The sequence below is a fragment of the Rhipicephalus microplus genome, chromosome 6, assembly GCF_043290135.1.
Source record: "Rhipicephalus microplus isolate Deutch F79 chromosome 6, USDA_Rmic, whole genome shotgun sequence".
NCBI lineage: Eukaryota > Metazoa > Arthropoda > Arachnida > Ixodida > Ixodidae > Rhipicephalus > Rhipicephalus microplus.
The window spans coordinates 165,736,254-165,760,434 of NC_134705.1; the positions used below are offsets into that span (position 1 = coordinate 165,736,254).

A 24,181-nucleotide genomic window follows, 5' to 3' on the forward strand; every position below is an offset into this window, starting at 1 on the left:
ATTAGAAGAATAATGTTTTTTTTTTTTTTACACTGTGCAGCCAATAGAGCCGTTCGGCGCACGTGGCGTTTTCTGCCGCGAAAAACGCGGCATGCATTTCTAGCTCTAGTAGCTAGCGTGCACGGTTAAAAATACTATGAAGGAAACAAGAACAGCGTTCTCGGCTCGGCGTTGGTATTGAGTCGGTGGCAAGTCACGTTCAAGTCAAGAAGAATGGGGCTCCAGTTGCTAGTGGTGAGGACGAGTTTAATACAATAATACCTAGAGGGTAATCTGGCGCTAGTGTCTACGCGGGCTCCTTCAGCGGCGCTTGTACCCCTAAGGGAATTATGGGAAGTACAGGCTTCGGATCTACTTCGGATGGATCACGTTCTTGAGATTCGCGACGCTTGTTTGCTGAGTGTAAAACAAAGTGATATGAAGTTATGTCTGCTTGAAACTTGCTTCATTTTTTTTAATTTACTGCAAAAGGTTTTTGTGAGTAGGCGGTAGAAGTGAGACCTGGACAAATTTAACCACCAAGGTATCCATTGCTCTGCCATTGCGGTCCAGATTTGGCATCAATATGTAATGAATTATTCTTTACAACATTTCAAAACAAACATGTTTGTTTCTTTATCGAAAGCATGTATTATATATTTATGCAAATAACAGTCCACAATTAAGTGAGAAACACTTGACGTTTCGTTTGCTGCGTGCGAGGTGTGTCTGTTCAAGTGGTATGCTCCTAACGCACCTTTCGCTTTGTTGTCAAGTCGAGTCAGAAGAGCGGGGCGGTGCATCTACTTCACGTCACCGTCGTTTTGTAGTTGATTTCAACGAGTTTTGGCAAGACGCACAAACAACAAACATTAACTCGATGTTATATCGTGCACTGGCATGGGACGCTATACATCTATGCGCCGCGGTAAGTGGACGACGTTTCGCTTAAACTGTTAAACACGACTTATACAGCTCCTGCATTGCAGTAAATTCAGAGGCCTATCAAATTTCAGCTTCTTTGAACAACAAAGGCTCAGCTTCAGTCTTTTGTAACCACCCCACTAACCACTCTACGTGAAGAACGAAACTGAAACTGTAGAAAAAGATCCGTAGACAGTTCACTGACTAACGCGATCCAATACGAAGTTAGAACTTCCCATAATTTTCATGAAAGTACACGATCGCAACGCCAGATTTTTTCTATGTATTATTGTATGAAACTCTATGGGCGAGGATAAGTGCGTGCGTCCGCAGCCGTTGCTGCCAGCGGGTCACTCCGAAGCGAGACATGGTGGGGGCGCCGGTTGCTAGGGACGTGCGCGTCCGCAGCCGTTGCTATGGGTGAGGGCGGTGGACGGATCCCGACGGACGCCTGACATAGCACGACTAAGAAATGCATCTTCATTTAAAAGAATTAGCGAACCTTCTTTATAGTAAGCGATTTCATGAGTACAATAGTAATGCTTTCGTTTTTAACAGCAGCCATATTCAGAAACGCTCTTTAGTTTCACTTGGCACAATGCAAGTGAGACGTGCTGAACGCGTGCCTTGGGGCAGCGTGCTTGAAACGCATTTGTGCTGCCTAGAAGGCTTAGTGTAAATTTACACAAAGACGTTATTTTTCTGGTACGTTCCATTCCCAACGTCGTCCTTCTACCTTGTCGGGCTGAAAACGTTTATTCTAACACAACGAATGTCAACGAAGCGTTCTCAGGCAACGCTTTCACGCGTTCCAAATATACTCTCGCTCTCTCTCTGCCAGCGTGGGCGAGAATCCCACAGCACGACTACCTGCCAAATAAACTAATGCGCGAGGTAAACAACATCTCAATCAACTTGAAGGAATCACTTATATCTCCTCATCGACTCCCATGCAGGTCACAATGCTAGTTTGACACCTACTTGGTGCATGCGAACGTACCTGCACGCGTTAGCGTCCGAGTTTTCGGCCGACATCAGACGGCCTCTACAGCAATTTTAAAGCGATAGCGTTAAAGAGGTCGTGTCGCAGAAAGCCCACCGCCGGCGTCGGCCCCGTCGGTTGTGAGCGAAAAATCGTCTGTGCATCTGTGACCAAAAAATCAAGTTACCGAGATAGCTGCGGGAGGCCGCTACTTGTCCTCGCGTGCGCGCGCGATCACACTGAGAAGGCCGCGCATTCGATGAAAAATAAAGTGCTCAAGGTCATGAGGCGTGGTAGTTTCTTTGCCCTGCCACCCCTCACTGCTTAGCTTCCAGCGCTTTCGTCGAGACGAGAGAAGAGATAATGTAATTGCAGCATGCGACAAACTTTTGTAACTCTACTCGCACTGGACGGAATCTTAAAACTCTTGTGGCATTGAATTTGTGAGGCAATAACCTCTTCTATTGCATTCATTTCATGGTTACTTGAAAACGTGTTTCACGGCCCCTTTAACACATTTTGTTCGACAGGTGTCCCGACGAAAACGAGCCCTTTCGGCGATAATAGCACGTGCTGGTCTAATCTACTCTGTGCGTGTTTGTGTGCATGCGTGTGTATGTAACAAAACGTATGAGTAAGTACGCACTTGGTGGTTGAAGGGTGCACTAGGGGCTGGATTTTGCTTTTGCGTTCAACTCTTAAAGGCGAAGCTTAAGGGCCCCCCAATTTTTTCAAACTACTAAAACGTTTCGCAAGTTTGCCCGTCGGGCCACTCTATCGGAGATCATTGTCCTCCCGTCAGCAAATCTAAAGAAAGCCAAACCTTCAAAAAAAATTCCCTTGAGAGCATTTACTTCTGTTTCCAGAAGCCTGAATACGATGCTTACTATCCATAGATACCATAAAAAGAAATCGCAGTTAAACCAGGGCAATGCCCTTGCTCAAAGGGTTCTTCGAGGAGTCTTCGGTTAAATACATTGTTTCAAAAAATAAAAGAGAGTGAGTGTCCGAACGGGGGTATAAAAAGATGTATAAACACGTTCGATGCAGACAAGCGGGCACATTCCGCAACACCATTTCCGAAAGCTGCATTCTAGCACGACAGTCGTTGCATATAGTAAACACTGTTCAATGATCTTCGACGTTGGAAAAAAAGCTTTACAAAGTGGGGGCTTGCGCTAAAGAAAGCGTACGCACTAGGGCCGGCTGCCTCACGACTTGAACGTACTATAAAGTACACGCACTCCTACTGTTATTTTTACCGTGACACTTCAAGGACGAACTGTGTACGAGTACCGCCTGAGTGCTGTGTGAGTGGGGTCGAAGTTTACTCGGCATGAAACATCATCGTCTATTCGTTCCGTTCTCTAAAGGAACTTGTTCTTGGGCGAGCTCGTTGCTCATATTTTAAAAATTTAGTTAGAGACCAAACAGACGCCACATTGATACACGCACACACCTGCAGGCACCAAACACGTACAGCGCTCACTACCAACCATTTAGTCATCGCATGAATGTTTTGAATATATTACCTGTGGTGCAACCGCACAAACATCAAGCTAACAAAACATGCTATGAAGACATACATTTTTAGGGGCGAAGCTTCTTAAAGTGGCACCCATTTGTCCCTCGTAGTAGTGCGTAACGTGTCTTACGCTGTGACCTGCAAAGTGGTGCCGGTGGGAGATCATGTGCGTTGTTGAACAATAAAAAATTCGCAGCGTGCGCATTAACTAAAAGCCGAATTCTCCTGCCTCTCATTCCCCAATCGGCATATACATTGAGCACTATCTGACAAGACAGGGTTGCTACGCCGGGTGTAACCTCCTTTGGTTTTAGAAAGGTTTAGCGAGCATTGGGCCGCAGTGCCATGAATACAGTGAACTAGTATATACCATGAACTCTAGGTGGTTAAAGGTGGGAAGTAGACACAAAGCGCAAGCCGTAAGAAAGTGTGCGTGTGCCACCTCTCGTTTAGTCCTTGGAGTGTCCGCTGGATGGCGGTGCTTCTATATGTGGAATACATGATGAAAAGATGCGAGATGGTGGTACTTGGAGTGTTGACTAGATAGACGAACGGACACACAGACAGATTCATGGACGGACGCACAGATGGCTGCACGGGCGGATGGAAGCATTGACGGACGCAGGGGCGGACGCATGGACGAACGCAGGGACGGACGCACGGATGGACGTGCGGACGCACGAACAGACCCACGCATGGACGGACGGATGGACGCACTGACGGTCACACAGGCGGACGCATGGACGGGCGGAAGCAAGAACGAATGGACGGACGGATGCTTCGCCCCACTCTCCATCAATCACTCCGTGGATATGCTGCTTTTTTTCGTTTCCTTATTTCTTCTGAAATCCTAGGGTCCATAAAATGAATTTCACAAGAAAACAAGAGATGACAAATGTGCACTTACATAGCAGATTTCATTCTTTTTTGCACGGAAAAAATATTAACACTTCACGTACTCTCTTGTTTGTGCTTACACTCAGAATCTTTTTCATGGGGAATCGTGCGCCACTGTGTGCACATTCTTTTCGTCTCTTTTACTTAATTCTTGTGCATACGCTCCCTTAACCCGTCATTAATTGTTTGTATTATGTAGGGTCTCACGTCCCAAAACAACCATATGTTTACGAGAGATTCAGTAGTGGAGGGCTCCATAAATTTCGACCATCTGGTGTTCTTTAACGTGCACCCGCATCGCACAGTACGTGGGCCGCTGCCATTTCGCCTGCATTAAAACACGACCACCGCGACGGGGGTCGAACCCGCAACCTTCTGGTCAACAGCCGAGCAACCTATAGCCACTGGTCCACCGAGGCGTACATTCAACCGGTCATTAATGCATCTTTCAGTTTGAGCAATGTAAATTTTGCCGCTGTATAAGGGTATAGAGTATACACGACCGCCGTGTGACATTTCACGAAAAACCTCTCACGCCGTTCTCTTTGTTTTCTTTTAGCGTCTTCTCTCTGCGTCCGAAATTTATCGACAACGTCTGCAGTCGCATCCGGAACGTGTCGCAAAAAGCATGCCCCCCGAAGGAGTGCTTCCAGCAGCGACGTATCGTACCTCTGAGCGCTGTTTTTTACGGCCTCTCGGTATACGAGCGTCCAGTACGGCAACTCCGAAGGGGCTCGAAAACACGCCCATTCAATAAACGCGCCAGCTTCCCAGCTACGACACACCAAACTCCGTTTCACGTATGGTGTTTTCCTTCCACGTTACGCTACAATCTACCTTTTTTTTTCTTTGTTTGTCTTCAAGTAGGGTTACTATTGAAGATCGTGAGCACAGGTTTACACGTTTCACACGTCCTTGCAGCTAAAATGAAAGGGTGACTACACAGAATACACGTTTCCTCGCGAATTTATAGGTGCCAAGCTTAGACTGTTCCGCCGTATTACGGTATGTGCAAAAGTCTGTATTAATGATTGACTTCGAGAACCATACTGCGTCCGCTACCCTTTCCTTACTTTGGCTTATTTCATCTCCAGATCAGGGTAGTGAATTGGGCTTCGATCTTAGTAAGCCTTCATGAATTTTATTGGTTGTTTCCTGCCGGTAGGTTTCTTCATTGCAATATGTCTCCCCCTTCATCTGTATCGCTCTATGCACCGCAGAAGCAACATAGAACTCGGGAGGTTCACAATGCTCAAGCAAACAATCAAACTATAAATTGATCAATAACAATATTTTGTGTACATATATGAGATCTCGTTCACAAGCATCTATTTCGAAAATCTCATCAGTTTAGGAACCCTACAATAAATTGGTCAATACGCGCAGACCCATTGATGTCAATTAGCTGTAAACTCGCCAACGCATCAACGGCTCAATCTTTGTTATTTACCACACTGCCTTTACGGAAGCGAAAGCCTCATCAAAGACGTAAATTTGATGTCGGTGGCTACAGAGTGATACAAAAGATCACAATGCAAGGAAATTGCCCCGTGACGATGTTATCACATCATAAGTCGAAAACTTATGACGTCTTGATGGCGTATTCATGGCATGACATAGTGGGCTATTACATGATGACTCCATCATATTACTTCGGTTGGTCACAGATGGTTCGATGCCCCATACGCAGCAAAAAAAAAAAAGACTGGTTTGGGTGCAGGACGCTTTCATTTCATTTCAGGGGGGTCTATCGATACTATTGACTGAGAATAAAAATACGTGGTCTTTAGCCTTTGGGGCATTTTATGCCAATGCGTAAGTTACCGTATCAATCACAACAAAGCAATAACAGGCTCACCGTGTTTTTCAATACTCCGGAAGCTGCATCCCCTTGCAGGGAACAGTAGTTCCTCCGACAGTGCTGAATAGCGTAGGCGTTCCGATTTTAAAAAGGATAGCACAACAAATACAGAAGGGCGTGAGCGTGTGGGCACTGTAGAAGAAACGATACAAACACAGTCGTTTGCTTTGTCTGGCGTCTGCTTTACCCGTCGTTGTACGCCCACTGTCTTTCATCAACTATATAGACGCCGTTTTCTGGCCAGAGAGCGCTACTGTACGTCCTGCGTCACCGATGTCTGGTGTGCTAGACGGCCCAGTGCCGCCGACAACGGCCACTAGGTGAACGAAGGAAACGGCACAGGGGCACACGTTCCCCTATTGGTTCCGATCTTGAGCTACCCACTCAGTACGGAGAAGAGATAACAATATTTGGGCTTTGACGTCTTCAAACCACTATATAATTACGAGAGACGCTGTAAATTAGGGCTATGAAAATTTCTACCATCTGCTGTTCATTAGCGGGCACTGACATGGCACAGTACAGGGGCCTCTACCGTTTCGCCTGCATCAAAATGCAACCGCCACAGCTGGGGTCGAACCCGCGACATTTGGATAATATGGAGTAGATAAGGTGTGGTAGAGATACGCGCGCCGTTTTCGTATCACGTCGAGGCACATCTTATTTTCGCACAATCTATCCACTAGCCGTGCGTAGTGGCGCTTTAGTCACTTCCGAGACCACACCGCGTAGTTTCGAGCTGACCATTTATCCATATCTTTCTTACTCGTCTTCTTTTCTCTCTATCTCTTTCCTTTCTATTATTCCCCCTTCCCCCCTTATGAAGTGTAGGGTAGCCAACCAAGCCAAGCTTGGTTAGCCTCTCTGCATTTCTCCTCTATTTCTCTCTCTCTCTCAAGCACAAGGCTCCTGTAGTCACCACTTAGCTCGATCTTCTGTCGTGCTAATAACAGAATTGTTCAGTTCTTCTGTACGGTTATTATCGATGCGTATTCTAGTGGGGGACAGTAAGGCATGGAAGCTATGAAAACAAAATGTTCCCAATACCTAAATTAGGAAATATAAACTCACACTTTAAAGCACATGGTATATGCTAGCATGATACTGCCACTTAGTTTCGCGGGCTAACCCATGTGGGCTAGTCCAATCGCCCCTGGCTATGGGCTAATTCAAGCACGTATTCACTTGTTCGACGAAGTTACCTTGAATAAGGAAGAGAAGATGAATGTGCCACGTCGTAACTGTCTCTGCTCATAGGAAGACACTTCAAAAACAGGAGAAGGGGGATGGGGTAATGGGAATAAAAGGTAGAAGAGGACTAAAGAAAAGAGGAGAAATAAAATGAAGTTAAAATTATTTATTCTGCCTCCTTCAGCACGCGCTCGAACCAGCACAAGGCTTATTCGACAGGCGCTACAATGTTTGTTACTCCTATTGGCCGCTATTTAAATAATGTTCTCACTCCTGAAGGAGTTTACGACTTCGTGTGTGCTGTAAGGGTGATTGATTTTCCCACGATTAGCGACCAGGGCTTGTATACTGGGAAAACGGCGTCTAACATAACAGTTTCTGTAACAGAGCATTTCAGGCACTCACGATACTGTAAGGATAATTAGCGGAGGCGGCTAATGAACGGGTAAAACACACTTGTGAAACTAAAGTTTTGTGAATTCGGCTATGTAATCTTAACGGTCGTGGTCAGAGGCAAGATGGAACAAGGTTGATTCTTTTTGGAGTGCGCTATTTATAAGTACGTGAGAAATTCATCTTTCCTATTTACAGGCTTCGGGAATTTACAAGTGCACTAAATTAGTTTTCATAGGTCTTGCACCGAAATTTACAGATTATACATTTCTATATGCGAACTTGACGGTGTGAATCGCAACATTTAGGGGCAGCTGTTCTTAGCGCCCATTTGGTCAAGTTCAGTGTTGAGTGTAATACTGTGTTTCACACAGCCGCAAAAACAGGGCTACGCACAACAAACCACCTTTGGGGGTGTAAACTTTTTTTTCAACTGGGAGAAATTGATTAATAATTAATAAGTGTGAAGTACTTACCCGTCGTACACTTTCAGAAAAGAATCTAATGTGTTACGATTGCGACTGCTTCTTCGAGGGAAATGACCATAAGTTATCAAGAGGTAACCCTTCTTTATTTACCACACTGAAAGTAAAGAAGATTCCTCTCAACGGCCCTCAAACACTATATATTAAGGACACCCGGTAAGTGTACAGTCAGGCCATAAGTTCCCGAGCGAGAAACTCTTTTAAAAAAGTTGACCCCATTGAAGTGGCGTCCACGGAAGCATATAATATATTTCTTCCAGAAGCGATAAAGATGATACACGTATAAACGATTTTACGTTCGCCACGTTGGCGTCGCCACCTTGGCTATTAAATGAACGTTTTCTTATTTTTGTGCATGTGACGTCATAAACTAAGGCCGTGAAACATCGAATTCAGCAACACGACCGTTTTCATGCGTGTGCGTCCACCGTAGCATAGTTCGTTTAGACCTAGAATATACAAAATACAAAAGTCAGTAGCGCGATCTGGCAGAACAAAAAATTTGCCCGTAAAATATTGTGAGCACCTAAAACGCAGTTTATGTCGGGGCGTGCAGCCAGCCCCTCATTTTTACGGCTCGACGAGTCAGCGAAGCCCCGGGTGCATAAAACATCACGCCGAGCAAAGTGCTAGTAATTGACAACACACCGTATTCATTCACCGGATGGTGTAAACACATAGACTGCCGTACACGCGATAGATAGATAGATAGATAGATAGATAGATAGATAGATAGATAGATAGATAGATAGATAGATAGATAGATAGATAGATAGATAAATAGATAAATAGATAAATAGATAAATAGATAGATAGATAAATAGATAGATAGATAGATAGATAGATAGATAGATAGATAGATAGATAGATAGATAGATAGATAGATAGATAGATAGATAGATAGATAGATAGATAGATAAATAGATAAATAGATAAATAGATAAATAGATAAATAGATAAATAGATAGATAGATAGATAGATAGATAGATAGATAGATAGATAGATAGATAGATAGATAGATAGATAGATAGATAGATAGATAGATAGATAGATAGATAGATAGATAGATAGATAGATAGATAGATAGATAGATTTCAATATGCCCAGATTTGCATGCCCCAACGTGAGCTCCACATGCTAGTTTCAGCAAAACGTCAGCGGTATCTTAGGCATCGAAATAATAACATTTCATTGCTAAACCTCATACGCATTCCTAAAATTGCCATGTATAGAGAGAATAAAGACCATGTGGTCGACCCCGAATCGAACCTAGTTCACTATTGTGGGAGTCAGGCATCATACGCCACATCGCAACGCCAGTGCTTGTGCTTTGGCGAAACGCACAGAACGATACTCAGGTGCCATGCACGGCGAATAGTCTTGTGAAACTTTAACCACCCTGTTTATTTTTTTTACGCGCGGTAGCTCTAGAACTCGGGTGTATAGCTTTGCCGCCATTGAAATGCGGCCACCGCAGCTGAGAGTCGATCCCGCGACCTTGGGGGTAAGCACTCAAACACCAAAACCATGCATGCACTAGGCCACTGCGGCGGGTACTACGGTTAAATATCAAGTGCACAAACGCTCCTTTCTTTGCCGCATGGTGTCACGCCTGCCATGGAGCGCCACATTTTGCGAACGGAAGCATTCCCCTCCTAAGTGCACGGCTTAGGTTACCATCCAAAGATATGATGTGCCTTGACCTTGTGTTGGCGGAGTTATATGTGTGCCGATTAAAAGAAATAGATGTCGATTTATAACACTATTTCTTCTGTGTGTTTGAAAAAAATCACAGCACATCCATAGACTGAATGATGACGAGTGGGGCGAAGCGTACGTCAGTTCATCCACGCTTCCGTTCATCCTTGCTTCCGTCCGTCCGGGGCGACCGCCCGTGTGTCTGTTCATGCACCCGTCCTTCCGTGCGCCCAGCCGTGCGTCCATCAGTGTGTCCATCTGTTCGTGCGTTCATCCGTCCGGGCTTGTGTCCGTCCAAGCGTCTGTCCGTCCATCTAGTGAATACTCCAAGTACCGCCATCTCGCATCTTTTCACTATATATTCATCATACAGAAGTACGGCCATTCAGCGGACATTCCAAGGACTAAACGAGAGGTGGCTACCTACTACTACTACTATGACGACGACGACGACGATGACTACTACTACATACATCGCAGGCGCACGACCCACGGCATAAGAAGCTTCGCCCCTTAAAAAGTGTTTAACGATTTCGAGTACTTCGTACCCAGAAATGGGAGAGAATAGAGCCATCCCGATACGACGATACCTGTGTGTTTGGCACAAGTGGTTGACGATTTAAGTACATGATACTCTACTAAGAGAGAGCATTAAGCCGTCCCGTGGCCGTCGCACATGATGCGCTTTAAATGACGATCAAAAACCTTATATAATGGGACACCAGCAGTAAAGCGTAAAATGGTAAGATCTTGTATGCGCGGCTGGCCACAAACACTAGCTGATAAGCACACAGGACTCTCTTTTTAGCCCGAGTGCTGCGTCGAAATGAAGACGTTTGCTGAACGCATTTTTTTTACAATTTTTAAGAAAGATAAGCGTTTATAAGCTATAGTTTCTTGACCTGCTGTTCTTTTATTTGAGTGCAGGAGAAACTGTTGAGTATTGTGAAAGGCGAAAAAAATTGTCCTTTTTTTGCTAATTTGGCTGTGCAAAAAGAATTGCAGGCCGTTTTCGGGATCAGGAGGAAACAGCTGCCGAAGCGCTGGTACAAAATGAAATATAGTAGTAGACAGCATGGCCTCCACGATCAGCACTACGCCGGAGCTAATCGCAGAGCCCATGCGCAAGCAGAAAGCTTGGCCTCCACCAAATTCTGGGTGAGTCTAATCTACTACACTGAAAGCTCATAACAACAAAGTTCCATCTCACACGAAAACAAGTTCTTTATGCGCGAAAATTCGTCATGAAGGTTCTCTGCAACACTGTAGCTTTTCCAAGATTATTTTTATTTACTTCGTTAGAGCCAATATTTTGTTGAATCTGGGTTCGTTATACCAAGGTTTCAGTGTATGAGTTAGGAACCGGACACCACCCGCATACTGGCGTCCTGCTTAAATAAAGGCCGGTTCACGCTAGCGACAAGCATGCCTCGCCGTTTGACGTGCTCAGGTAGCCATGCTCGGCTGTTTTAAGTGTGAATACACTTTATAAGCGACCCCAAACCATCCACCGCCGTCGGCGGCGTCCGCAGTCTTCTCTCCATGTTTAAAAAAAAGAGGACTTGGCGGGCCGCAGGGCGACGCTCTACCGAATAAGCCACGGACGCGACGCTGATATCGGTGTCAGTAACGCGCCTTATACCCCCTCCCCCTTCACTTGCTCCTCCGCTCTCCTCGCTCGCTGCAGCTGCGCGCGCACCCCTCTCTCTCGCACACCCGCCTTCTCTCTCAGTCTCCCGTCGAGAGCGGGTCGTGAGGGGGAGTAAAGTTAAAATCCGTTGGCACTCGCCAGTGAGTTAACGTAAACTTCCCCGTGTGATCAAATTGCGATTCCCAGGAACCATTACACCATAAAGGCACCATAGTGTTCAAGTTCAAGTTCAAGTTTATTCAAGTTCAAGTTCATTGCTGAGTACATGAGTACAAAAAAAAGTAATGAGCTCACATAATATATACAGCGTCAGGAGGTCCCAAAGTAAGAAACTGTCAGGGGGACCTCCTATCGTTAATGGGGTACATAAAAGGTAAGTAACAGCAGCAAAAGCTACAAGTGCGAACAAAAATGAAAAGTGCATTCAACACAGAACAATAAATAGTCAAATCGAAAAAGTCAATTTAACCAGAACAACCTTATACAAAACTACAAGAATACGTAAAAGCAGGAATTGAAAAAGTAGAGGTAATAATGAAAATGTTTTATTACAAATGAACAAGGGGCTCAATTAACAGTATGCTCTTCATGTTATGTTTAAAAGACTGCAATGAATGAGACGACTTAACATGAAGAGGGATATTATTCCAAAGATGAACACAAAAGAAGCGTGCTGTGTATCTGCCATACTTTGATCTGATTTTAGGTAAAAGGAAGTTATTACGCTCTGAAAACTTGGTATTATTGTTGTTGACGAAGATATGGAAAGGAATGTTATCAAGTGATATTTCGCGATGAATGAGACGGTATGTGATGAGCGACAATCTATGATAAAACAATTGTTGAATGGGTAGGATTCGAAGATGATAGATAGGTAGAGAATGGCAACGGAATGGGCTAAAAGTCATTAACTTGATCGCTTGGTTTTGAAGACGTTGAAGCGGTTTGAGATGAATGGCGTATGTGTTACCCCATGATGATAAGCAGTATGATAAATGGCTATTAATATAAGCATGATAAAGTGAGATGAGAACATGAGGTTGAAAAAATGCACGTGTTGTAATGATAATGCGGATACCAAATGAAACCCTTTTTATAAGTGAATTTGCATGACTATTGTATTTAGGATGTTTATCGAGAGTAACACCAAGGAATTTAACATTGTCAGATGCCAGTAAAGTATAATCATCCAGCAAGACAGTTATGGAGGAAGAAACCACAGTTTGTGGGCTATGAAAGAGTACGAAAGTTGTTTTAGTAGGATTAATCTGAAGTTTGTTATTTCTACACCATGAATTCACGTTGTTAAGATCTGCATTAAGTGTGTCTTGAAGTGCGGTGAGCGATTTATGTGGCGAGTAAATGGTCGTGTCGTCAGCATATAGCAAACACTTAGAAAACGTAAGCGTATTAGGTAAGTCATTTATGAATAGTAGAAATAACAACGGACCTAATATAGAACCTTGGGGAACACCGCAGTTAATTAATTTAGTCGATGAAAATTGACCATTAAGATATACGACTTGTGGCCTGTTAGACAAGTAGCTACGAATAAGATTTAGAGTTGGGCCAGTAATACCAAAAGACTCGAGCTTATCCAGAAGAATAGAATGTTCTTGTGTGTCAAATGCCTTTGTTAGATCAATGAATATGGCACCTACAACGAACCCTTCGTCAATAAATTGTTTAATGTTATCCGTGAATTTGAGCAATGCTTGTTCCGTTGAATAACCATTCCTAAAACCAAACTGGTGTGGGGAAAGAAGATTAAATTTGTTTAGATAGTGCATCAGACGACTGTAGATAAGCTTTTCAATGACTTTGCCAAAAAATGGCAAAATGCAAATGGGGCGATAGTTGTTAATGTTATCACGAGAGCCTTTTTTGTACACAGGAATTATTTTACCACGTTTCAACATATCAGGAAATATACCGGTTCTGAAAATTTTGTTAGCAATATCTGCAAAAACTAATGATATGTCTGCAGCAACCAGTTTTATTCTAGAGGGCCGGATGGAGTCCAGGCCTGGTCCCGTAACTTTGAGGGAAGAAATTACGTTAAAAACTTCTGAAGAAAAAAACCGGGCGAAGGAAGAAGGACTGGGGGCTACGTGGAAGATGGGCTGGAACGCTAAGTGAGAGCGTATTTTGGCACGCGGCAAAATGATCGCTAAAAACATTTGACATATCAGCTTCGGTAGAGTATTCCTTGTCTTTGTAAATTATTTTTTTAATGCTGGCATCGGACTCCCTAACGTTCAGAAATTCTTTAATTAGCTCCCAATGACGCCGAGTATTTGTTCCGTTTTCAATTATTCGCCGTTCATAATATTCCCGTTTTGCACGTTTGAGGACACTAGAAAGAATGTTGCTATAATTTTTAAATCTAGCACGCAAAGATGCGTTGAAAGGCTGCAATTTCACCTTTTTGTGAAGATTATTTTTCTTTATTATTGAGCGCAGCAGCGCATTTGTAATCCATGGATTCCTAGGAGACGAGAATGTGTGCTTATGGGTTACATGGGTTGTGCAATCGTTAATGTAATTCGTTATTGTTGATAGAAAAATCGAATATGCCTTCTCAGGACAATCTTCTCGAAAAACGTTATTCCAGCATGTGTCATGCACTTTTCGTGCAAATAAAGCTTCATTGAAGGAATTTTTCGTATATTGACGGTGCTGTGCACGTTTTCCGGTACCAAGAACGAAGAACACGGGATAATGATCTGTAATGGAATAATCAATCACTCCGGTGGTGTAATCAGAGGTTGATAATGAAAATATGTGGTCTATTAACGTGCAAGAACCGGCAGTGTCACACCTAGTTGGAACATCAATTAAGGAAGAGAAACCATAGCTAAATAAGCAGTTGATATAATCAGAGCACGATTGACAGCTAGGAGGAAGTATGTTTATATTTATGTCACCACAAATGATGATGTTCTTATTTTCATTGGTTAAGAGATTAAGTATTTCTTCTAGCTGTGAACAGAAGTCCGAATAAGATGATGACGGGGAACGATAAATGGATGTCAGGATTGTAGGCCTGTTATTGAGTGGCAAGACATTCCGGTCGAACTCTAACCATACAGACACGCACAATAAATTTCGGAATGAAAGATCGAGACGACGGGTGTACGCAATCGACGAAATCACAAAGATAGCAGATCCGCCACTTCTCTGATTTCCACGGTAACTATGTTCACTGATGCACCCTGGCAGATCAAATAGATTGCCATCTACCTGTGTCAGCCCCGTTTCCGACGAACAGATGATTGAAAAGTTATGGTCAAGTATAGAAAGAAAGTTGATCAGATCATCGTGATGCTTACGAAGACTGCGAATATTGCAATGAAGGAATGAAAATTGAGGCGGTTTATCATGGAGCAATGCTTTCGTTTTGTCACACGAGAACATGCCTCTGTTCATGGTAGAAACACACAAAAAAAAAGGATGTGCAGGCGCACTGATTATGTAAATATGGCCAGGTCATTTGCGTTAGAAATACGATAAACACGACTATTTTCAGTCTTTCTGGCCTTAATCACACAATTTTCGGTCCAGAGGAATCGCCACCCTTTAGCCCTCTTCAATTCGAGAGCTTGCGCGAAAAGACGCTTGTTCTCTGGCGTGAGATGATCATTCACAAAAAAAGGTGAGTCACTGCTTCGCGAAAGACCAATTGCAGAAGTGGTGAGTTTAGCTTTCCTAGCTTTACTAATGAATTCCGTTCGCTTCGATCTCGAGCAGAAACGCGCGACGATGTTCTTGTCTTTTTTCGCGGGGACACGATGAGCGATGTCAATGTCGGAAGGTACAACAGGACAACCAATTTTTTTACCAATAGCTTGTATTACAGCCAGGCAATTTTCACCTTCCGTGACGGGAACACCTTTGATTTCTACGTTATTGAGGCGTGAATACTGCTCGAGTGCCGTAAGACGTTGAGACAGCTTCGCGTTTTCTTCTTTCAGAAACTTATTTTCCTTCAAGATGGTTTCATTCTGAAATTTCACGGATTCATACAGTCCATTAAACATGCTCAGACTTTCTTGCATTGATGCCAATTCAGCACGTAGTGTTGCTATATCTTTCGCTAGCTCAGCACACGACGGCATCTTGAAAAAAAGCACGAGACACTGATGGCAACAGGGCAGCGGCTAAGAAGGATTAGTAGATGCAAACGTTTATGTGACAAACCTGTACGAAGTGCAAGGACGAAATTAGTTGCTTGTCCGCTGCCGCAACCCTTGCTGCCGAATGACGGGCTGGCGCACAGGACAACCGCTTTTGTAGGCATTCCGGCTGATGAAGTCACTCCGATAGGCGTCGCTTCACTTCACCAGAGTGTTGATAGCAGCAGGCGCGAGTTGTGACGTGAACAGGATAGCTGACGTCACTTCAGTCGATGCCACTTGAAGCGAACAGTCCGTCGATGGCCGTAGGCGTGAATTGCAACCTGTACGAAGTGCAAGGACGAAACTAGTTGCTTGTCCGCTGCCGCAACCCTGTGTGATTAATGAATATAATAGTGCGAATTAATAAATACCCCTCATAGCATAACCCCGTGTATTCGCACTTAACCATGTTCACCCTCGGGGAAATGCTTGGGAGTTTTCTTTCGCGCACGTCTGCGGTTGTTTGTCGTTCGGAGAACGGGTCCGAGACCCATTTTTTGCGCCGTTTGCCGTTTGCCGGAAAGCGACGTAGCGAATCAGCGACGGAGGAGAGACGTGGCTGAGCCGCGTCGTCTACTTTCGCCTCTCCGCATCGTTTGCGTCTGCCGCGTGACACTTCGAGCTGCCTGTTTCTTGCTCGGTGGTTTTTCCGCTATATCGTATACGTGTTGTTCCCAGACTATGTTTTAGCAGTGAATAGATCGTTTTAGTCTGTCGGGTAATCGAATAAGCGCAAGGCCATTAAAAAAGACGTCTCCCAATGCAGGCGTTTGGACAAGTGGCACCAGCTATCTAGGACTTGCAACAGCTAACAAACGTGAAATTCATGCCCTGCGAGATTTGGCAAGGCTTTCTTAAACCTACAACATCAATTATTCGATTATGTCTCTCAGAAACGGTGCAAAATCGATTCGTGTACTGTGTTGTCGAAGCTAAAGGACATGAGTACAAAGCGAATGGAAGCATCCTTTCGGAGCTTACGAGCTATAGAGCTCACGGCGGCTGGTTGATAGATTCGAGGTGGTCGATAACTGCATTCGGAAGGAAGTCGGACGCTGGAATGCATTGCCGGCGAAGCTTGCCGTGCACTTTGAATAGCTCTCCCACGGACGGCGGCGGGGGCTGACGGTCTACGGCACTGCGCCGTTACGGCAGGCTAGCCGCTAGCGTGAACCGCGACTCTTACACTACTGATGACTACGTTTACGCCGCCGTAATGGCCACTTACGAAAAACACATGACTTCGAGAAAAGGCTGGCGTCGGCGCTCCTTACGTTCACAACCCCGTAGACCTTTCTGAAATTAACTAGAGGGGACTCAGGTGCTGCGATCGTTCAGCCACCACAGTAATGGCGGGTAGTGCACAAGACTTAGAAGAAATAATGCCTATAGCTTGCACTGTCTGTAACAAAATTCAACGCTGGTCAAAGGCAAACTGCTTGATTCTTGATTAAACAAAATATGTCATTTTTCGTGCCCAAGGAAGTTTCCACTACATTACCAGATAACATTGTTCTGTGTTCCTATAAGATTACCATTACGTTCTCTATGAAAACACTCGGAGTTATATTCGCTGAGCATATGTCCTGCAATGCTTATGTTGACAATGTTTGTGCGAAAGTGCGAAAAGTTATTGGTATTTTAAATCGCTATCTAAATACATTGCCCCATGGCAAATTCCTTTTTCTCGTACAAATTATGGACAACAGCGCCTTTGTCGTACCCTACATTCCCTACTTAACCATTTCAACAGACAAAGTGTTGATCTATTACGCTAAACAAAACTAAAATGTTGGACCTGTTCCTGTAATGGCTCATTAACACAGGATTAGAAAAAAATCCCACCGGTTGTTGATAGCATGCTGCTGTTAAAGTAATTTTTTATGTTATAAAAAAGTGTTTCTCAGTTGTACTTTGTAGTTGCTGTATAGTTGTTTTCAATTTATACATTTCTCTTCCTTCATCGCAATGTCTATTTTATATTCAGGTGAAATCCTATTATTGCTTTAATGCTTTATACTTTGTAACATGTTTTCTTCTATTGTTTTGAAACGAACTTCACCACTGTCTATCTGGGGGACCGGAGCTTTGTCAAGCCGAAGAACTATCGGCTTTTTCTCTAGTTCTCACTTTTTCACCTTTGTATGAAATGGTGAAAATAAAAGATTTTTGATTAAAAGTTTCCCTTGTCTTCGTGCTAGCTGGCTTCAAACGCACTTTTGGCTGTGATTATTGGTGTGTTTTAGATTTCTCTCGAGTAAAAGAACGGACCGTCGTCAACTTCGTCTCCCAGCTTCAATTGGTGAGCATAAATACGTTATGATAGTGAGGTGACGCAGCGTTACATTTGCTGATTTTAGTCCCGTGATAGGGAAGCTCCGAGCCACACAAAGCCAAATGGAGCAGAAACTACGAAGATTAGGCAAACGTTTGTACTACCCATCATTTCCATGCTCGAAGAAGTGTCGTGCGTTGCAGCTCCCACAGACACTAGCGCCAGAGTTCGCTCTAGTGTATTTATGGGAGACCCTATATGCGTTTCCCCAGATCGCGGGAGCCCCGCCAGCAGCCATATATGGTATCAAGAAGCAACTGATGACGTTGCTATAGCAACGCTTGGCTATGCCGTGAACGAGAGAGTGCGAGGGAAAACAACCAGCTGAAGAATGGCAAGTTACTCAAGGTTGGAGGGTTCCTTCATTTCAGGAACTCTCTAACCTGGACCCCTACTACGGGCATGTACGACGAATTGGCGCGGGTCGACCAGGTCCGTCGCGGAGATCGCAGCCTGCCACGACAAACAGTTTAGCATATTTAAACAAATCAAACAGCATCGCTGGTCTTCTTTCTTTGCTTATTCTTACAGAAGGGGCCATAAATTGTTTCTGCTTCCTCGCATGTGCTGTCGGGGCACTCCCTTATTTTTAATTTTCAACAGGAAATTAGGATTGAGCATTCAAGTGGGAGAACATAGAGATAACAGCGTGAAGAGCGACTGCAGCAACGTTTTACTCAACTCAATCTGTGTTCATTTGTTTCACCCAGTACTGCCAAAGAGCGCGAAAGCGTACGCAAACAAAAAGAAATGAAAAGAAAAGAAACCTTGCGTCATGCAGCCATCGACATCGCCGCTGAAAGGAACGTGTGAATGATGATTGATTCTCTCGCTTGTCTAGCTGGAGCTTCGAAACTCGTGAATAATTCAGCAGTAGGTCAGAAGGAGATGCGGGGAAGTGGTGACGGTCTGAAGGGGGGCAGTCCAGATTTTCCCAAAAAAAAAAAACTAAACAGAACACCTTACGTTCTCAATTTGGAATCGGGGCTCTAGTGGACAGATGCAGTGTTCCTCTGACAGCACCTCTTTGTTATCTTGCCCTCTCCCCCAGCTTCCCTGAATTCTGGCACTTGTTTTTATAGTAATTATTTCAATGAAAAGTTCCTCATTGTAGCCGTCACAGTCGGGCGCAAGCATTTACTATGCACGCCTATAGCTATGCACATTTATGTATAGCTTTATTTATCGCGACTCGCAAAAATGAAGCGTCTTTTCTTTTTCTTCATTTTTATGCGTGCAATCGCTGTTGCTGGGCGACAGCACCAAGCCCTTTTTTGAAATTAGCATGTAGTTGCCGCGAACCTGAACGACAGTGTCTTTTACTGAGTTTATCGGAACGGAATTGTGCAGAGACATGGAACTCAAGTAGGACGTACTGAAGTAATTGTGGGTATTTGCTATGAACACTCAGAGTCGGCGTGGATCAAAAAACGATGGCCTAATTAAACTTGTTATGAACGAACGCAGCTTCGAACTAAAACATGCATAACGTTTTTGTCTCACCTACAGGATGTTCTTGCAGTAACTATACTCCATTTTTATTAAAACACCACGTACAATTATTTTAAAATTTTAACTGTACGAACCAATACACTAGTACTTCAAAGTATATAAATGTATTACCGATATGCATTAGTTTCGAGTGATTCATGAAGCTTTCAGCCATTAAACGGAGTTCGGGATATAACAAACTCAACATTAGAGGGTTATAGCTTGATTTGATACACTGATCGATGGATTTATTTATTTATTGATTGACTGATTTGTAGATTGATTCATTGATTGATTCATTCATTCATTTATTTATTGCTTCACCTGAACATGTCAAACATTTATTGGTGTTTGTGTGTTCGTTTGCTTGCTTGCTTGTTTATTTGTCTGTGCTGTCAACGCTAGATGGGTCACTACAGGAATTAATCAACATTCAGACACATGTTTAGTACCTACTGATAAGCAAGACAGTGAGCCATGACTTTTAAAGAAGCAGCGCACAAAAGAACACAAAAAGACGCACTCAAGAGACGAGAAACCCGGCAATCACAAAACTGCCGAGTAATCTATAGGCCTAATAGAAAATTGCTTGTCTTGCTACATGACGCCATTGACAGAGTTGTGCAACGTTTCGTTTAGGCGATGTATTTATCTGTTTCCGAATGTCGCAGTGTCTCAGCAGTTCTCGTACAGTCTTGTCAGGTCTCGCAAAACGTCGCAAAGTGTCTTGAATCACAAGAACTGGCTTTCCGCCCCAATATTTTTGTTTAATTTATCCACAGAACAAAATCACTGCACAAGTGATGACCAAGGGATGCGGCTAAGACGTTTAGCCAATGCGGTCTCATTTTCTACAGACGCTTTTCCTGTAAAAAAAAAGAGAGAGAATGTGAGCAGAATAAGGACATAAAACGCAGAAATAAGAAAAAACTGGCCCATGTTTGCTAATTGTATATCTTTTAAGACTGAGGTCATCACGTCTCTGCCAGTGCCCAAAAGCTATTCTAATAAAGCATCGAACATTCTGCAAATCATTCAAAAATAGAAGAACAAAGTTTTATTTGTGCAAAAGACTATGTTGCTGCTCAAACCGAGCAACGCCACACCTGCTTGGCCTTATAGCGAGTCCCCAAGGGCAGGGCTGGACCGCAATGCCTCCCACCTCAATCTGCTATATTATCCCCTTCTTGCTGTTCTGTGTGGGAACCGTGTGATTTAGTAGAGCGTCGGTTGCCTTCTACACCACGGGCATATGTGTTCGTGCGTTGTGCAGTGGTACGCATGAATCCTGCATTTGATTATGTATGTGTCCAATTGGAGCCTACGTACCACCGCAGAATTCAAGGCCAAAATGTTCTTGTGCGGTGCTGCGTAGTCTGTGCGGTGGACGAGTTGGTTAGAGCACAGCACAGCATTTCATTCGCGAATGATCTGGTCTATCAAATGCTACAGATAAGTTCATTTTTTGTCTTGCAGTCTTTAGAGCATTAAAATGATTCTGTCAGTGCGAGACGCAGTCTGAAACATAGTTCATTGCAAGAACAAAGTGAGCATTAGGAATAACTGAACAGTTTGTTCGCGAGGATTGAACTGTGCGCAGAATACTCAGTTGAGCGTTACTATGCTTAAAAAAGCAGCAACTTTGTCGCTCAATTGGTGATGTGCATAGTATCGTAATTAAGTGGCTGTTTCACGCGATAACTTACGAAAAATTCGGCAGGTCCCACGTACCTTGGTATCGACGTTATGCGAAGCGTGAGGAGAAAAAGTGACCATGTTGTAATTTTTATACGTAGCGACACGTCATGAAATGACGCTAAATATACGTGCAAATGTTGCACGCACAGACATATATTGAATAGTCGCAGATGTTTATTCAAAGTTGTTTGCACTTGCGCAATTACGCCAACAGGAACAAGAGTATTAGCATCAACAGAAGCGATTAGCTAATATAAAGCGCTGGTCCTCGCGGGGATGGTAGCCCTGAACGCCGCTACATAAATCAACTTCAGCGCATGGTGCCTAACTATATTGGACATTAACCCAACAGCATGGCTGTATTGTAAATGTACAACTGTAAAGTTTAAAAATTAGATAGCCAACACAGCAACCAAAATCGACGTTTCACGAACATTAGGGTATATTTGAACAGTACAACCGAGACCTGGCTTTGTGGTAGAGAGCTTGATTGCCCAGCAAAATGATGCTTGCGTTCGATTCAAGCTGGGACACTCATTTATTCTTTGCATTTGTCGGGTCAGCGCTGCCGATATCAGTTTTTGTTTAATGCTTACGAGTTAAAATTGCCCATGTGTGCTCTCGTCGTTTCTGAGTGTCGATACCCTGTGGCACATATCCGCTGGCGGGTATGTGCCACTGTCTGGTGGAAAGTGTTTAAAGACTTGGGCGACAACATTGTGACAGTATTTTTAGGGGCGAAGCTTGTTATGGCATGGGTCTGTCACTCCTCCTCCTCCTTCGTATGTATGTATGTATGTATGTATGTATGTATGTATGTATGTATGTATGTATGTATGTATGTATGTATGTATGTATGTATGTATGTATGTATGTATGTATGTATGTATGTATGTATGTATGTATGTATGTATGTATGTATGTAGCCACCGGAGGCACATATCCGCTCCAGAGCAGGTACGTGCCACCGGGGTTGGGAGATGGCGTACTTGGAGTGTGCACAAGATGTACGCACGCACGTACGGACGGATGGACGCACAAGCGGACGGACCGACCGGTGGACGGACTCACGTATGGACGCACGGACAGACGGACGCATGGATTGACGAACAGCTGGTCGTGCGGAGAGACGGAAGCAAGAACGAACTGACAGACGGAGGCACGGACGGGCTGACGAACGCTTCGCCCCACTGATCACCATTTACTGCAGAGATATGCTGTGATCTTTTTTTTTTTCATATTGCTAAGTTTTTTTTCTCAAGTTTCGTTATCGCCCCAATACACTACACAATTCTCAGCGCAAACCTCGCCTCCAGTTTTCGAGAAGTTTCAGGACTGTAGTAGATCATTTCGATAAGATCACACCAACTCCGCGAACAGTACAGATTATTCAGGAACATACCTCACCGCTAGCGATAGCGCTAGAACATTCAATGGCAAGTGTATAAATTCCGACGCGCTTCGCCGCTTGTCAGTTGATCGACGGCCGACGCTGCACTCACTGCTATCAATGCAAGTGTGCTACCGTAACCCGACTTTCCATTTAGCGGGCACACGTTCGCCCAAATAAACAGTTTGATCTGACCATTCCGTCTCCTGCCTTCAACCCCGTCACGACCCCGTGACAATAAGGAGATTTAAAATAGCGCACCGCGCGCCCTTGTGGTGCGGTCGCTGCCACTGCGCCTGCGTCTTAACGCGAGTCGGCGTTGGCGTTCGCGGACCTCACGCAAAAAATACAAAATGGCATGCGGTGATGGCGGCCCGCATGTGGCCCGCAAGCACTGGTTTCGAGGCTAAGGTGTCGCTGCGATCGTGCGTTGCGGATCGCCGTAGGGCAAACGCAATTTATTCTAAAACTCATATGGCGCCCGCAATGCCCGCAGCGCTTGCAAACGGTATTCTAAAGCTCCCTAATATCTTGACCAGCGCGTCATATTCGTCAAACTACCTTACCCTTCCGTACTAATTTCGGTTCACGCCAAGTTATGGGGCTGACCATGAGAGTGCCCAGACGTAAGTGGATAGATTGATTGATTGATTGATTGATTGATTGATTGATTGATTGATTGATTGATTGATTGATTGATTGATTGATTGACAGACAGAGAGACAGACAGACAGACAGACAGACAGATAGATAGATAGATAGATAGATAGATAGATAGATAGATAGATAGATAGATAGATAGATAGATAGATAGATAGATAGATAGATAGATAGATAGATAGATAGATAGATAGATAGATAGATAGATAGATAGATAGATAGATAGATAGATAGATAGATAGATAGATAGATAGATAGATAGATAGATAGATAGATAGATAGATAGATAGATAGCAGGAGTGCTTGCAGTACTCAAAAAATGCTTCCCATTTAAAACAATTTCTTGCACGCAGTTTTATTAAGCCCCGCGATGCGAAAAAAAAAATTTCACAAATAATTTTCACACTCAAGTAACACGATACTCTAAGTGTTTATGGGCCATGGAAAGAAGAAAACAAAAGGTAAAAGGTAGCAAGGTTAACCAGAAACATCTCAGATTCGATACGCCTAGCTGGGATAATGAGAAAGGGGAGTAAACAGATGAAAGAGAGAGGGAAACGTGAAAAAGAAAGGCCTAAGTTATTCCTAATGGCGTTGACGCATATTTGTCATCTGCACTGTATACAATATTCAAAGGCATTCTCACGGCACTGTAATCTTTAACTTCAACTTTCTCATTTCCTTTAGTACACACTAGAAACGTACTCCGGGGCTAAAAGCTGCCGTCAGCAGCTTGAGTGGGTCCAAGAGGCGTTGTACATGACAGCGCGAGAACAGTAAACATTTTGGCCCCGCCGCGATGGTCTAGTGGCTAAGGTACTCGGCTGCAGACCAGCAGGTCG

The 24,181-nt window shown here is 43.9% G+C and overlaps 1 protein-coding gene across 1 annotated transcript in view; it reads right to left on the bottom strand.

The window, feature by feature from the left end:
• LOC119167936 (uncharacterized) overlaps positions 1-24,181 on the bottom strand; it is a 37,404-nt gene that overhangs the window by 6,508 nt on the left and 6,715 nt on the right. The window lies entirely within an intron of this gene.